Genomic DNA, 15,706 nt, shown 5'->3' with positions numbered 1-15,706 from the left:
GAGATCTAACGTCGCCTCCAAACTTCCTCACTGACAAACTAAAGCAGAACTCAGGATGAACCCTGGAAATCTGCATATTATTTCCATGTGATTCTGCTATACGTTCAACAATTGAAGAGAGATAACTCGTCAGCTTTTTAGTATGTGTTGTACTCATTTGAGACTCTTACTTAGATATAGCTTCTGATTTTATAGATATTAAATGAGACCTGTGGCCTTTCTAATAAGATTCTAAGTACTAGTTTCATTAGTTAATAAAATGTCAAATATCATCAGTTTCCTTAAAGTTGAACTAATTAAGTGAAACAAAAAATTCAATTCCTTGGTCAAACTAGGCACACTCCAGAATCTTAGTAGCAATGTGTAACAAGAACCTATCACATTGGAAATCTCAAAATAGAATCTTTTCACCATTACAGAAATATCTATGTTTCTCCATTCTTTCTTAGTGGTTTGAAAATTTTATACAATGTGTTTTTATCATACTATACCCTTTCTAACTCCTCTCATATCCATCTTGCCTTTCCTACCCACCAATTTAGTGTTTCCTCTTCTTGTAAACCTATTAAGAACAGTTTGTGCTGTTCACATATTCGTGGATATGTGGCCATCTACAGGAGCATTGTTAACTTACCAGGGGCCAGAACCTTGAAGAAATCTGACTCTTCCTCTCCCTGAAGTTACCAACTGCTCCCTAGCCATGCATAGGTAAGCTGTGATGCCTACCGTCCCCCTGTCATGCTGGAATTTGGTCTCTTGAGCACTCATGGACCTTGTTCATGCTGTCATAACAGCTGTGGCTTCAGATATGCTACTGCTCCGAGGTGTACAGAAAACACTGTTTTCTTCTGGCCACCTACCGCATCGGGCTCTTACAATCTTTCCAGATGCTGTTTTCCAATGATTTCAGAGTCTTAGGATTAGATGAAGTGGTATAAATGTCCCACTTATGTACTGAGTACTGCACAATTCCTTTATTCTCTACATCTTAACCAATTGAGTATGCCAATCTTCATCTCTAGCAAATAGAAAGAATTTAGGTGTGTCTGATGGTAATGCATGATAATCATGAATGAACTTTTCAAGCAAAGGCTTTTAACTCTTCTTTGTTAGTAATGATTATTGTTGTGGCTCATTAACTGTATAAGTCAGGACAGTAATTTAGGCTTCTGTCTGTTCACTAAATAGATATGGAAATGTGATTTTACAGGTTCCTTCAATCACAAAGTTATTTCCCAAGCAATCATTTTGGACTATATGCTATTCTACACACAGGAACACCTCACTGAGCAAAATGCTCCAAATCATAGTCTCAAAGATCTTGTGTGACATGTATCAGTCATGCCTATGGTTAGAGCAGATATTGCTATAAATGAGTTCACTTTCAACAGGAAACAGAAATTGTATTGGCAGTGCCCAGAGCACTTCCCTCCTCAGCAAGGGATATAATCAAAAGTCTTTGACACTTGAGAACTAAAATTCTCTCATAAATCCCTCCTAGAGGATACAGCTCAGAAAGCTCTATCTTGGACCAGATGCTGGAGAAGCATTTCTACAAAATCGTTTCATATGAAACCCTGAAAGTTCACTTTACAACCTTGATATATGTGCCCAAAGCCTCCACAGTAAACAACCCAGCATAATCATCCTGCCATCCCTATGCCAGCAATTAAGCTTGTATGACTCTTCAAGCCAGTGCCACCTCTTTCTCTAAGTAACAAAAATAGCCTATTGTTTCCCACTGGACTTTTTTTTTTTTTCTAAAGTACTGCTGTGTGTTTTCTGGGTAGCTAAAACAATCCAACAGAGAGAGGCAAGCTGGCTGCATGGAAATAACTTGTGGTTCAGCATATGGTTCCTTCCCTGCACAGAAGCCGGCTTCAGCTCCGCAATCATCCCATTCATTGGTCTGAGCTAAACTTCTGATGGAAAAATGTAATGAGGCTGTCTGAGCCACTGTCACTCCCCAAACAACTGCTGCATCCCAGAGACTGGGAGAAGAGAAGTGCATTCCAAACGACTCCACTGTTTTGTGCATGATTTCATGCATTTCAATCCCCGAAATCCATTTTTATCAATTTAAATGTCATCTTGGGGAATGATCACAACATTTGAGGCTCGGCATACCTGTCTTTATCTAGGTGTCCAACTGCTTAGTGACTTGCTCAGTTTTTTTTTTTTTCTCCAGATTATATTGACTATGCAAAATGGGAAGTCTTTATCCATGTTGTTGGTTTTTAAGATCAGAAACCTGACATGTCTAGGTCTTGGCACATTGTAGGTGTTCAAGACATATCAGTTTTTCTATAAATAAATAATAATTTTTATGGACCTTGATTTCTGAAGTGGATACGATTCAAAAGCCTGAGCCACTTACAATGGAGCAGGTGTCCTTAATATGCCTCACATCATATGGACACTTGAGTGAGAACTCAGAAAATGGCAAGCAGAAACAGCTTCTCACCACCAATTATTAATAGATACTCTCATAGCTTAATTTCATAAAGATGTGGAACATGTTTCAATGCAACCTCATTTGATAGTCTGATGAAAAGAGAGAAAGGTGACTATTGCTATTTAAAATGGGGGTGGGGGGATAAAGGACAGAACAGAAATATCTCCTAAGTTCCCAACAGAACTTTACTAGTTTCCTTCAAGTCACTGAAGCTTCTTTGTAAAACCAAGAATCTTTTGTTTTAACTGTATATAAAAGTTGAAAGCAAGGTGGACAAATAGCTTTTCCAAGGTTACACAGGATTAGAATCCAGGTGCCCAGCCCTGGGTCAAACATAGATATTACGTTCATTGAACAGATGTTTTCAGACAATTGTGCTAGGGACTGGGTCAAGATTTTACAGGGATTAAATGTGGTAAAGCCTAGCCAAGCTCTGAAACAGATGAAGTATTGAGGAGGCAAATGACTTCATGACCAATTAATCACAATATGAAATAGAGGAAACTCTCGTGCAGTGTATACAAAACATAGCAGAGAAATGAAAAAGAAATAAGCTGTGCTTTGGTGGAACATGCTGCTGTGACATCCTAGAGTAACTGCTTTCAAAGGCAGCATTTACGGGACAGAATAATAAAATATAACAGGAACGCACCAAGAGTAAAATGCAAGATGAACAAAAACATTGAATCAGGAAAATGTCTTCTAGAAATACTAAGTAGATCAACTTTTCTGGAACAAAAGCGACACAAGGAGGAAAGGTGAGGAGGGTAAGAATTTCACTTTAATTTTGTTCAGCATCGTGCAGTTCTGAATGCCTGGCCAGAGGCTTAGACTTGATCCTGCTGCCAGAGATGCATCATTGAAAGATTATGAAGTCCTCGGTGAAATGTTTGAATTTGTGTTTCAGGGGCATTGATCTGATACCATCATGGAATGAAATAGACATTTAACAACTCAATGATGATTATTATAACTTTGTGACCTGTCTTAAAGCTTGCTCTTTAGAGAGTTACATCAACACTCTTTCAGACTTTGTTTCAACCACCCACAAATCAACAAATATCCCTCTTCCAGTAAGTGGAAGAGAAAGATTACAATTAACTAACTGATTAATAGCTAACAGCTATTTATTCCTGTGACTGTGAGTTCTCAATCTAGGAGATAAAGTTCCAACTTTCAGATAATAAAAGTAGTAGCTAAATGTCATATTCACAGTCACACAGAAAGGGATAACACTACGAGTCTAATTCCAATCTATGAAGTTTGAGACTTGTCCCCCTGTGCTGTGCAGAAGTTTTGAAACCACTTGTGCAGAGTCACAGTTACGGCTAGTACTGTCTTGATGCTGAAAAGATGTATTTGCTACTGTTGATAGGGAAAATGCCCCTTAATAGAAGTATATCAGGAACATACAATAAAGGTAGTTATGAAGGAGTCCTGCCTTTAAATCCACTCTGGAGCTTTCATTAACCCTTGGAAACTTAACAAAAGATTCCAAAGAAAATGGACACAGATAGATCAATGATTCTCAACCTGTGGGACACAACCCCTTTAGAATGTTGAAAAACCCTTTTACAGGGGTAGCATATGAGACTCCTGTGTATTAAATACTTTATATTATAATTCATAACACTAGTAAAATGACAGTTATGAAGTAGAAATTTAAAAAAGTTTATGATTGGGGAGAGCACCTCAACATAAGGAAACTGTATTAAGGAGTTGGACCATTAGGAAGGCTGAGAACTACTGATATGTCCTGGGATAAATGTCCTGGAAGGTACAAACAGTGAGACCAGAACCTAACTGGCAAATAGTTCCCAACATTTGTTGTTAGTAAAGTCTGGACTCTAAGGCCTTCTGCTAACATAGTCTGACTTATGGTTTTAGTTAGTCTGTTCAAATAAACAGTGAATGCAAATGGAGAGAAAATTGATTTGGACTTAATCCCATCAAAAGAGAAACATACATTCATATTCCCTTATTTTCTAATCTCACACATCTCATCTACAAATAAAATATTCATGTATATAAATAACTTGAAGCACTGAAATGTAAAATCTTCACTGCATATACAACACTCTCATTATACTAACATGGGATTTTCATAGGAACAGGGACTATCTACGGTGATTGTCTAAATTCAAATATCAGCTTTCATACCTCACGGTTAGGTTTTGTTGCTTATTCTCTTTAGTCGTAAATTTCTCATTTATGAACTAGAATGTTAAAAGTGTTTACTTCATAAAATTGAATTAAATGAGTTGTATATAAAGTAACCAATAGTGACCAGCATAGAGGACACACTACTTAAACTCAGCAACTTTTCCTTTTCCATAAGATAAAGATTTCAAGTGGTCAGAAATCATAAACAGTGCCAAACCGTATATATTATGTTTTCCCTAAATACAGAACTGTGGAAAAGATTAATTTATTATTGGACACATTAAGTTATAAACAAAACTAGCTACATGAAATAGAATAATTATAACAATAGATTATGAAAGTTATTTAAAATGTGCTTTATTTCTGGAATATACCTGTTATTTTCATGCCTTTTTACATACAGGCTGCAAAACCTTAGAAAGTTAACTATAAGTTAAAAGAGACATTTATTTGTTTGTGCTATTTTTCTGTTACAGTTACTCTTTCCTCTACTGATGTTTATTGCCATTATTTTATTAATTGTTTTGTATTCTTTATGTTAGAATACTACTTCTGTATAAATCATGCAGTAAGTTCAGTTTGTTGGAGGAATGAGTGGATTAATGAACCTTCTACAACAGTGCCTTGTATAAGATTCATCTCTGCCTGTCAGATCCGAGGCAAGCTCAGCTTTCAGGAAACAAGTAATTCCTAGTGCTCAAGATACAATGGGACCAGAATGCAATGGATAATAAATTATGCCTACCAGAGTAGGTTGGAGGTTAACACATCAGAGGTTTATCACGTGACCTATGCATTCTAAATAGTTATTCTTTGCAGAAAGTCTAGAGATCACTGCGATTAAAATGAGAACGATGCTGAGATAGAGAGGGAATTTCACAACCTCATTGACTCAGTCCTCTCATTTTTCATGTAAAGTGAAGCAGCACAGAATTTGTTCACTGAAAATAGTTTGAATTAGCTTGGTGATTTGCAAATATGACTTCAGCATTGCTTTTTTTTTTTTTAAGACCACTGTACTTAATTACCTGAACTTGAATTTCTCTCATATAATATCCACAGAATTTCAAATGGGAAATAAAAGAGTAATAATAATGAATATTTATTTTTTGCCCAAATATGAATATTTCTGGGTACAATTTTATTGAGCCACTAATGAAGGCCCTCATAGAACACTTATCAGGTAATAGAGTGGAAACACCAAAGAATAGTGTCCACATAAACTAAAGAAAATTAAGAAAAATTTTCCTATATAAGCATTGCATAATTCATATTAATTCATGATATAACAAGAGATTCAAACCGAAAACATACTTGAAAATATCTTACTGCTGAGGTCAATATATTGCTAATTGTATTTCTTGACAGTTAAGAGGCTTGCCCTGGTTTGGGGCTACTTCAGTTTGGCTCCAATATCTTATTCTGATAAGCTTCCACTGAGTCCCTCTTAATGAGGCCTCCCTATATTTGGCTAATGGAAGAACTTTGCAAAGCCAATGAGTTCTGCTCCACTTGTCAAATGTGACCAGACAATTTCTAACTTCAAGAAGGAAAGTACAAGATCTGCAAGAACCACTTGGAGGGTATTTCAGAGGGAGGCATTTTGGCACCGCAGAGTAGAAACTTCAGAGATTACCCAGTTCTTCCCTGAGGCCTTTGTTCACTGTCCTCACTTGTGAGGCAGTGGCCATGAAGCATTGGGTCAAAGGAGGAAGGCTCCAGAGGAGGCCACCAATCTGCCAATATGAACTGGAGCTACTCATTCGATTCCTTTGGGCCTCGAATTAGAGAGTGTGCTGCAATGTTGATATAATGATCTCTGTGGAGTTTAAGACACTTGCTGATTTCACATGATCCCACCCAGAGAATATCCTAGCCACTCAAGCAAACCAGTTGCAAAGTCACAATTACTCCTTTTGCCCCACTGAAGTTCTCTACATCTTGGCCACTCTATAATAAATATACTATACCATTTATCCTTCCACACAATGGCATTCCCTTCACAGATCACCCCACCGTAGCATCGTTGTGTATATTTTATTTTATTTATCTTCAAGTCATGATACAGCTTTTCTCCCTACTCCCCTTTACCTCATGCCTATTCCAGTTCTATCTAGTTTTTTTCTTTCCTATTGATGTTATTGAAAACATAACAAGCCATTTATTTATGTTTTGAAATGTCAACTACTGAGTCACAGTCAATCAACATTCATCTATTTCTTAGTAACTGTCTATTAGTAAAATGGAAAGTTTCTATCTGTCCCCAGACTGGTCTCCAGACCAACTGAACCCATCCTAATTCACTCACAACTTATTTCTACCCTAACTCCAGACAGAGCCAATTAGAATCCTCCCTTTTTGTAGAATTCGTCTACTTTACACTGAGTTACTATTCTGTCAAAACAACTGTCTAGTATTTTCAGTACTAAGTTAGTTACTCCATACCATGAATGCCATCCTGGAATACTATACATTTCATAAAATCAAATCTCTCCACTTTGCATTATACTCAGGTTCATTTTCTTCTTTTGTTTGGTAGTTCTACTCTTTGCTGGTGAATAAGCTCACCCACCCACCCACATACATGTTCAGCCTCTTTGCTGGCATCCTAGACTAGTCTAACCACCACCTGGCTCAGCTCTGAGAATTCCTCGTCCCCTGTGGCTCTCTCTCTGATGAATGACTCATACAGTTTGGGTCCTTCCCTCACCTCACATTGCTCCAGATCTTTCTTCATCATCTTTATGTAAAGCTCTGGCCTAATTAGAAGTCACCCATTTGCTTCTGTTTAGATTCTATGAAACAATTACTGTCTGCTTGCATTAAACAGGAGAATCAGTCACACTGGTATTTACTGTTTTACCAGGTATTTACAGGTATTTACTATTTAGATTAACAGTGGGATAGCCCTTTCTTAACACAAATCAGACTATGAATCACAATATTAATAATGATGTTCTCATGGCAAAAAATTTAAAAGCCAACATATGTAGGTTAACAACTTAATAAAACTGGTTGTTAATGGTCAAAAGTCAGAACCAAGAGACTTTAACATTAACATATTCACCTACACCAAAACCAGTTGGGTTTAGAAAGTCCTATTTACCCACCTCATTAAAGTGTATGAGCATTTGAAGAGCTGCCAGACAACCTGGGCTGGTGCCAAGAAAGCAGGAAGCAAAAATGTCAAACAGGTCAAACCTGCCTGGTTAGCTTATGGCTTTTGAAAAACTCTAAGACTGGTGGTTAAAACATTGACCCTCTAATACACTGCCCATGCTATTCTTTATCTATATACTAGAGGCCAGTGGAAAAAAAAACTTTTTGAAAAAAATATTTACTTATTTATGTTATGTATGTGATTACACAGTAGCTGTATAGGTGAGCCTTCATGTAGTTGCTGGGAATTGAATTTTTAGGACCTCTGCTCGCTCTGGTCAACCCTGCTCGCTCAGTCCCTGCTTGCACCAGCCCAAAGATTTATTTAATAGTATACATAAGTACACTATAACTGACTTCAGACATACTAGAAGAGGGCATCAGATCTTGTTATGAGTGGTTGTGAGCCACCACGTGGTTGCTAGGATTTGAACTCAGGACCTTCGGAAGAACAGTTAGTGCTCTTATCCACTGAGCCATCTCACCAGCCCTGAAAACAACTTATCACTTATTTCAAGAGACAACCCATTTATTTTTTTATAAGATAATCTCAATATATATGAAAAACATGATTTGTGCAATGTGTCAAAATTAGTGTGTGAGAAGGAATGGTGAAAACACGACCACTTGTCTCACCATTGAACAATTTTTTATGCATAAAATGGATCCCAGAACCTTGAGCATGTTAGGATGTGTAACATGTTCTCTAGACTCTTGTATGATGCCCTTCTTGTCATCAGAGCAATATCATGATTTGAAAGAGAAGTTGTGAGAACACTGCCATGGAAGAATCAAAAGTAAATTACCAAATAAATAATGAAATGATAAAGAATATGCAAAGAGCCACATACAACTATGGAAGTATATAAGCAATATGCATATTATATGACTTGCATAAATATTTACAAAAATAACTAAACATTATAATAGTCAGTAGGAATTGATATAGAAAATAATTTGAGGTGTATCTTGCTTCCAGTTAGTAACTGATTATCTTTCAGATAAGTAGGCAGGAAACCTTCACAACACAGAAACCCTTCCAATTAAATCCTAGTCCAATTAGTGAATAATTGTGAAAATTACACTCACCAATTTGCTTTAAATGAGAAATGTTTGAAGTGGTTAGTTGTTTCCTATCCTACCTGAGAAGTACCTAAAGAAGTGTTCAAAGTCCTTAGTGGTCAGAGAAATGCAAATAAAAATGACCCAAGACGATACTTTAAGATAGATATAGAATTTACTATTTAAACACTGTTAAATCAGTGTTATGGTTAGAGGACACAAACTGGATCATTGCACATTATGGTGGTCACCACATGAAAATCACTGTGTACATGGCAATGACTGTACACTGAGACTAGATGGCATGAAGGCAAAAGCAAAGACATAGTCATGACCCACCTTCCAAACCTCCAAAGCAGTCACCACACGAGGAAAGACCCCTCCCCACAGAGCATCCTTAAAAGGTTCCTGAGTGTAATCGGTGGTGGGGATCACCACACTGGGCTTAAGGAGATAATTTCAACTAGCAATAAAGATCTTCTGACTCTGAGAGAGGCTTTGTTGGTCTCATCATCCTGATTCTTTCCCCTTATCTTTAGGAGGATGGAGGGGTGATCTGACCATGTCTGTGGGACTCAAGGAGAAAGGGAGAGAATATAGGCTCCATTGTTTGCAATCTTGATGTGGAGTTTGACCCGGGACAGGTTGTAACTTTGTGCTCTTCGATTGTCCCATGGCCTGATAAAATGGAAAGGACAACAGACTCGGAGCCAAGAACAGCTCTTCCTGCACAGTAGTCCTTTGACTTGGGGCACATGTTTGGGCATTTCCAAATTTCAGATTGTAAAGAGAGGACTGCTGTCATCCTCACTGCAGACTATCTGTGATCAGGAATCTGCAGCATTCCCCACCCAGTGATCCTCAGCACTTAAGGGCCGCCATGTTCCCGTCTCCAGCTACAGTATTCACACCACCTCTGCCAGCCTGGATACACTCCCTGCTTCTCTGCCCACTGCCCACTAGGCTCACACAGCCATTGCCCACTGACAAAGCTTTAGCCTGCCATTCCACAACCAAAGCTGAAGGACAACTTGTCAAATATCTGCAGGACTAGGGGTAAACTCTGAACTGAAGGCTCCCAGTAGCTTTCCTGAAGAGCTCATTCTTCTCTCATTATCAGTTCTTCTTTGGGAACTATAGCAACCAGTATGGATGAACTCATACAGCAGCCGCAGCAGCTGCCACTGCACCCAATAACCCCACTTTGCTCTGGTCCTTCAAATCGTCAACAGTTTTGAAAATTCCATCATTTTATGTATTACCTGGCTTTTGCCTCAAATACTGACTGGCATTTTGGACACTGCCTTTGAAAACAGGCTGTTTACTGTCCGTGTCCACTAACATAACCATTGAATGTACTTTTGCCAGCTGTGGACTTTCTCCTTTTCCTCCACTAGCTGACAAGTCTTCAAGGGAAGGAACCAGCTATTAAATGTGTTTATACAACCCAGTGCATGTGTGCAGTGATGTTGGCTGGAAGAAAAAAAAGCCAGCATGCTAACATAATCCAGGATGGAGTTGAGTTTGAGGTATATTTAAATGTTATATGCAACTGAGTGTTAGTATCTCCTCACAAATCGCTTCTTGGATAAAATGCATTATTAGATCATAAAAGGATTCCTTCCGGGTTCTTAGTTTACCACCTTGTCTTCTAGATGAGAGAAAATATCTTCAGAGGAAAGTAAAAAATGAAGTGGGAATGTACATTAGTATCTGATTGACAGGCAGGTGTGCTCAGCACTCTTGTCAGTTGCCAGCACTATAGAGAGTCACAGGGACAATAGACTTGTAACACAATTGGAACAAACAGAGAAGATGGCAGATTTCTAGGCTGACTGTTTGCTCCCACTCCTACTCTCCCTTGGCCTCACTTTGAAGTTTTGCAACAATAAGGTTGATGAAGGAATCCTTCATTCTCCCCACCCTCAGGAAGCCCTACCATAACACCTCCCACGCTCTGGGCCTTTTCAGAATCTGGCTAAGGAAAGCAAACACATACACATGCCCCCTAGGGTGCCCCGTAACTGTGTGGGCCTTTTATTTCACAGTCCTCTTGAAAGTGTTATTTGTGAAGCTTAAAATATGTGAGCTTTGCAGGGGAGGCAGCCTGCAATTCAGGAGAAAATAACACACCAGGACAAGCCACGTGGCATTGTTTCTTCTGGGATACATTTTGTTCTGGGAAAATGTCCTAATGGCCTCTGATTTCAATGTTGCAGCATATCACAGCCCCATGCCTGGGAAAACACAATGGCATTTTATATGATCACACTGTAGTGAAATAATAGCTCTCTGGTTCCATAAGCAGCAGATTGACGTGCAGGATCTACTGGAAATAGTGAGCTTTGAATGTCTAATCTGTCCAACAGCTCTGCCTATAGCATCAGTTTCTTGGCAGGGGGAGGGGAGATACCCAAAACCAAGGTGTGATACATATTTTAGCACAGCATCAGATGCTTGTTTGTTGAAAGAGGCAATGAGAGGTATACCTTGTTAGGAAGACAGTAATAGAGATACCATGTGGCAAACAAAAACATAGGCTTGAGTATCAAACACCTGGCACCCACCAAGAGTTCAGGAGAGATACTGAGATACACAGGTTCTACACCTCAGAGTAATTTAATCAGCATTTCTGGTTTTTAGTTTCCAAAATTAGTTACTGTTTGTTGCTTTTTTAGTTTGTTTATTTTTTGTTCGTTTCTTGAAGCAAACTCTCCTTGACTAGTCCAGGCTAATTTAGAACTGGAGATCTACTTGTCTCAGAATCCTTGAGTTTGGGATTATAGGTGTATACCAACATGCCTTGCTTTAACTCTTTCAAATACACGTATTCACATGTACTTCGTATGGTTTCTCTGCTTTTGGTAGATGTACTTGATAATTAGGGATTCTTCTTGCAATGCCCATAATCATAAAGGAAGTGATTTTTCTGACGTGCAGCATTACAGAAGAGAGCTGGCCAATATTTCTTCCACAGCAGCAGAAATCAGAGCACCAGACACCTTGCATTTCCATTGCCAAGAAAGACACTTAATGTTGCCCTGAGATTTGCTGATAAGCTAAAGGTAATGGATGAGAATCCATGAATTAGTAGAATTAATGAGGTGAGAACATTCAAGAACTCAGTATATTCAGTTCTTTAGTTCATAGGTAATTTTGTCTTTAACTCCCAAAGATTAACCACCTACCTAGTGATGGTCTCAAACTCAAGCTTTGTTCTTAATTCTATTCCCATTTTCTTATACAGCTGTAACAAATAGTCATGTGCTCTGTGTTTTTCTTTTAAAGTACAAATTGGAGCAAGGCACAAGTGGTAGGCACAAGGCATAAGGGCAGGGTTACAAGTTTGAGGATAGGCAGGACTCTGATAGTGAGCTCTAGTACACCCTGAGCTACATGATTAGACTGGTCTCAGAACAAAACTAACACCAACATAATAGAACAAACATTCACAAATTCATTAGCAGGTAGTGTTTTCAGTCATATCACTGAGCTAATCCATGGGTTTTCAGGGCTCCTGGGAGGTTTACAATTATTTATTTCATTTTACTTTCCCTGGGAAATTTGCATTTCTTTGCACATGGTCCTCTCCTATCATTCTCAAAATTAAAAATATTACCTCATATTCTTTTTTTTTCTTATCCCCGTCTTTTTTTAATTTGGTATTTTCCTCATTTACATTTCCAATACAATCCCAAAAGTCCCCCATACCCTCCCCCCCACCCCCCTACCCACCCACTCCCACTTTTTGGCCCTGGCGTTCCTCTGTACTGGGGCATATAAAGTTTGCATGTCCAATGGGCCTCTCTTTCCAGTGATGGCCGACTAGGCCATCTTTTGATACATATGCAGCTAGAGTCAAGAGCTCTGGGGTACTGGTGAGTTCATAATGTTGTTCCACCTATAGGTTTGCAGATCCCTTTAACTCCTTGTGTATTTTCTCTAGCTCCTCTATTGGGGGCCCTGTGATCTATCCAATAGCTGACTGTGAGCATCCACTTATGTGTTTGCTAGGCCCTGGCGTAGTCTCACTAGAGACAGCTATATCAGGGTCCTATCAGCACAATCCTGCTAGTGTATGCAATGGTGTCAGTGTTTGGAGGCTGATTATGGGATGGATCCCTGGATATGGCAGTCTCTAGATGGTCCATCCTTTTGTCTCAGCTCCAAACTTTGTCTCTGTAACTCCTTCCATGGGTGTTTTGTTCCCAATTCTAAGAAGGGGCAAAGTGTCCACACTTTAAAATATTACTTCATATTCTGACCGTTCCCTCTTACATATTCTTTTTTTTTTAAACTGGGTTAGTCCAGATAATCCAGGAAAATCTCACTATTTCAAGGTCAGTTGATTATTAGCCTTCCCATCTGCATGAATTTTTCCTCTACTGTGCATAATGGAGAACACATCCCTAACTTCTATGGGTGAAGATATGGAAAATTCCAGGTAATAATAACTCTATTGTTACAACATTTTTACAATACATTACATAATTTTCCCAGATAATAAGCAATTTTAAAAAACCAAGTTTTCCCACTAATGAGGAGGTAATCCATGTGTTTCCTGAGTGCCTGTGTGTAGCTCACTATCTATAAATGAGTACATACCCTCAGATCAATGTTCTTTATTGGGTTGCTAGAAGAACCTGGTCACCTCTCCATCCATATTGATTTTCCCATTTGTGTAACTTCATTTCACCACACATAAATCCTTTTCCCTATGGATAAACAAGTAGGTTCTATTAATAAAGAGAAATTAGTCTGTTGCTAGATAAGTGAAAAATATAATTTTGAAAAGGTAATAGATACATCACCTCTTATAGGTCTTGATCAGTGTATATTTAGCATTCCCTCAGTTAAATATTCTTGTTTATGGGCTGTATTATTTAATATTTATAGAGCCCTGTATGGAAGTATTACTTGTATGTTAAAGAGAAGGGAAAGGGGCATATTTGAGATGCAAAAAATTTAAGAGAAATCTCATTTCAACCCTGTTCATCTCTTTAAGAATTCAAGAATTCAACCATGTCACAAACTGTCTCCTGGGCTGTGCAATGAAAACTGAAGTTCTAAGGGATTTTTTAAGCTAATATACTGTTTACTGTTACACAAAGACTTGCACCTTCCAAGCTGTTGTTTTTAAAGGAGAAAGTACTCATTTGGAAAGGCTAGCATACTATGTTCACTCAGAATGCAAAGCTCTTGTCATCCTAAGGGAGTGGGTGGCACACCTTTGGCATGATGAGAGAACAGTGAGGTAGAGAAGGAAAGATTTAGATATCCTTCATAGAATGGGTAAGGGATTGTTTATATTCATATGAATGAAACGTAAAATGTAGAAAGGAACATGAGGCAGAATAAATGGGAAAAACCCCAAATGCATACGTCCTTAGATGACAAAGCTATGGTTTGAATGATTCTGAGAAGAGAATTACCATGGCCAAATCTGTAGTTAAAAGAATTGTCTGGCAATGTTGATTGCGTAGGTTTGGGGCTGCACTTCTATCAAGAGTGTGTCAGGCACACATGAGATCCTACAGATGAACTATCAAAGAGGAAATAAGAAACCAAACTGACAAGAATTCGGGGATGTTTAGAATCCTACCTGAGTCAAGCTAGACCCTATCCCAGAAACGCTATATATTTTGGAAAAGCACATATACCCTGTGGGGAAGCCCATGGAGGTGACCTCAGAGGTCCCCCTCTCAGACTTGAGGTAAGTTGCTTCGTCCTCCCAGTAGAAGTCTTAATGCAGAAGCTGCAGCAGTCTTTGCAGCAGTCCTCAGCCATGACTGGAGGAGCTCACAACTAAGTCAGGTCAGCAAAGCCAGAACTGTAAGTCCAGAGTTGGAAATCTAGGCAGCATTCTCATTCTCTTCTTGGGTTGCACATAAAATTCACACTGGGTTTTATGTTATTCTCTGTAAAAAGGTCTTTAGAGTTTCTTGTTGCAGGAAAGAGTGAGGAACACACAATAACCTATCAAAATCCATTTTCACATTCCCTTACTTGTGGCTTGATAGTACTTCAAAGATGAGCAGAGATCTACTGGGAACAGAAGGACAAACTACCCCCTCTCTCTTAAATAACAGTGCAGAGCTATGGCTTCAGAAGTTTTCTGAGATTCTACTAATTTAGCAACTACTTGACTTCATGGTCTGTGTTTACTGAATGACATATTCAGTGAGAAAACTTGTTTGAGGTCCTCCTTGTGAATCAAGCTTGATTGGATGTGTGGCTATGCCCTCGTGGGACTCAATCCCTCCAGCTCTCATTTTAGCCTCTCTATAAAATGGATGTAGCTAGATTTCATGCAGCAAATGCAGCACCTGGAAGATACGGTTCAACAGCAGCATTCTTACATCTGAAAAGCTACACTGAAAGTGTCCATAAAGTCACTGCTGATTGGAATCATACAGTGTGAGGGGTAAAAATCATGATTTTTTTTACCCAGGCACAAATTGTTTCAATATGGAACCAACAACCTCTCATTCCTCTTATTTAGGCATAGAACACTGAAGGAGGAAGCTGTGCAGTAGAACATTTAAGGAGAGACAACGATGAGGAACTTTGCAAATGCTGAGAAATTGTACCCAACATAATAATATAAGCTAATATTTATAATTAAATTAAATGTGTGTGTAGATTGTAGATTGTGTATATATGTATATGTGCACTTTCATGTGTGTGGTGTGTGCACATACACTAGTAGTATGTGTGTGCACATTTGTACTAGTATGTGTGTATGTATGTGTATGTGTGTGTGTGTCTATGTGTGTGAGAGAAAGAAGAAGAAGAAGAAGAAGAAGAAGAAGAAGAAGAAGAAGAAGAAGAAGAAGAAGAAGAAGAAGAAGAAGAAGAAGAAGAAGA

At 38.6% G+C, this 15,706-nt stretch overlaps 1 long non-coding RNA gene across 1 annotated transcript in view; it reads right to left on the bottom strand.

Moving 5' to 3' along the window:
* LOC115032770 (uncharacterized) overlaps positions 1-13,525 on the bottom strand; it is a 67,606-nt gene extending 54,081 nt beyond the window's left edge. Inside the window, exon 1 of the long non-coding RNA XR_003838392.1 lies at positions 13,445-13,525. This is a non-coding gene — a long non-coding RNA (uncharacterized LOC115032770). The remainder of the gene's footprint in view (positions 1-13,444) is intronic.
* Positions 13,526-15,706: the final 2,181 nt, after the last annotated feature.

Source organism: Mus caroli, unplaced genomic scaffold, assembly GCF_978045245.1.
Source record: "Mus caroli unplaced genomic scaffold, Mus_caroli_1 scaffold_14, whole genome shotgun sequence".
Classification (NCBI taxonomy): domain Eukaryota; kingdom Metazoa; phylum Chordata; class Mammalia; order Rodentia; family Muridae; genus Mus; species Mus caroli.
Note: the sequence above shows the minus strand (reverse complement) of the source record. Positions and strands in the feature narration are given on the sequence as shown.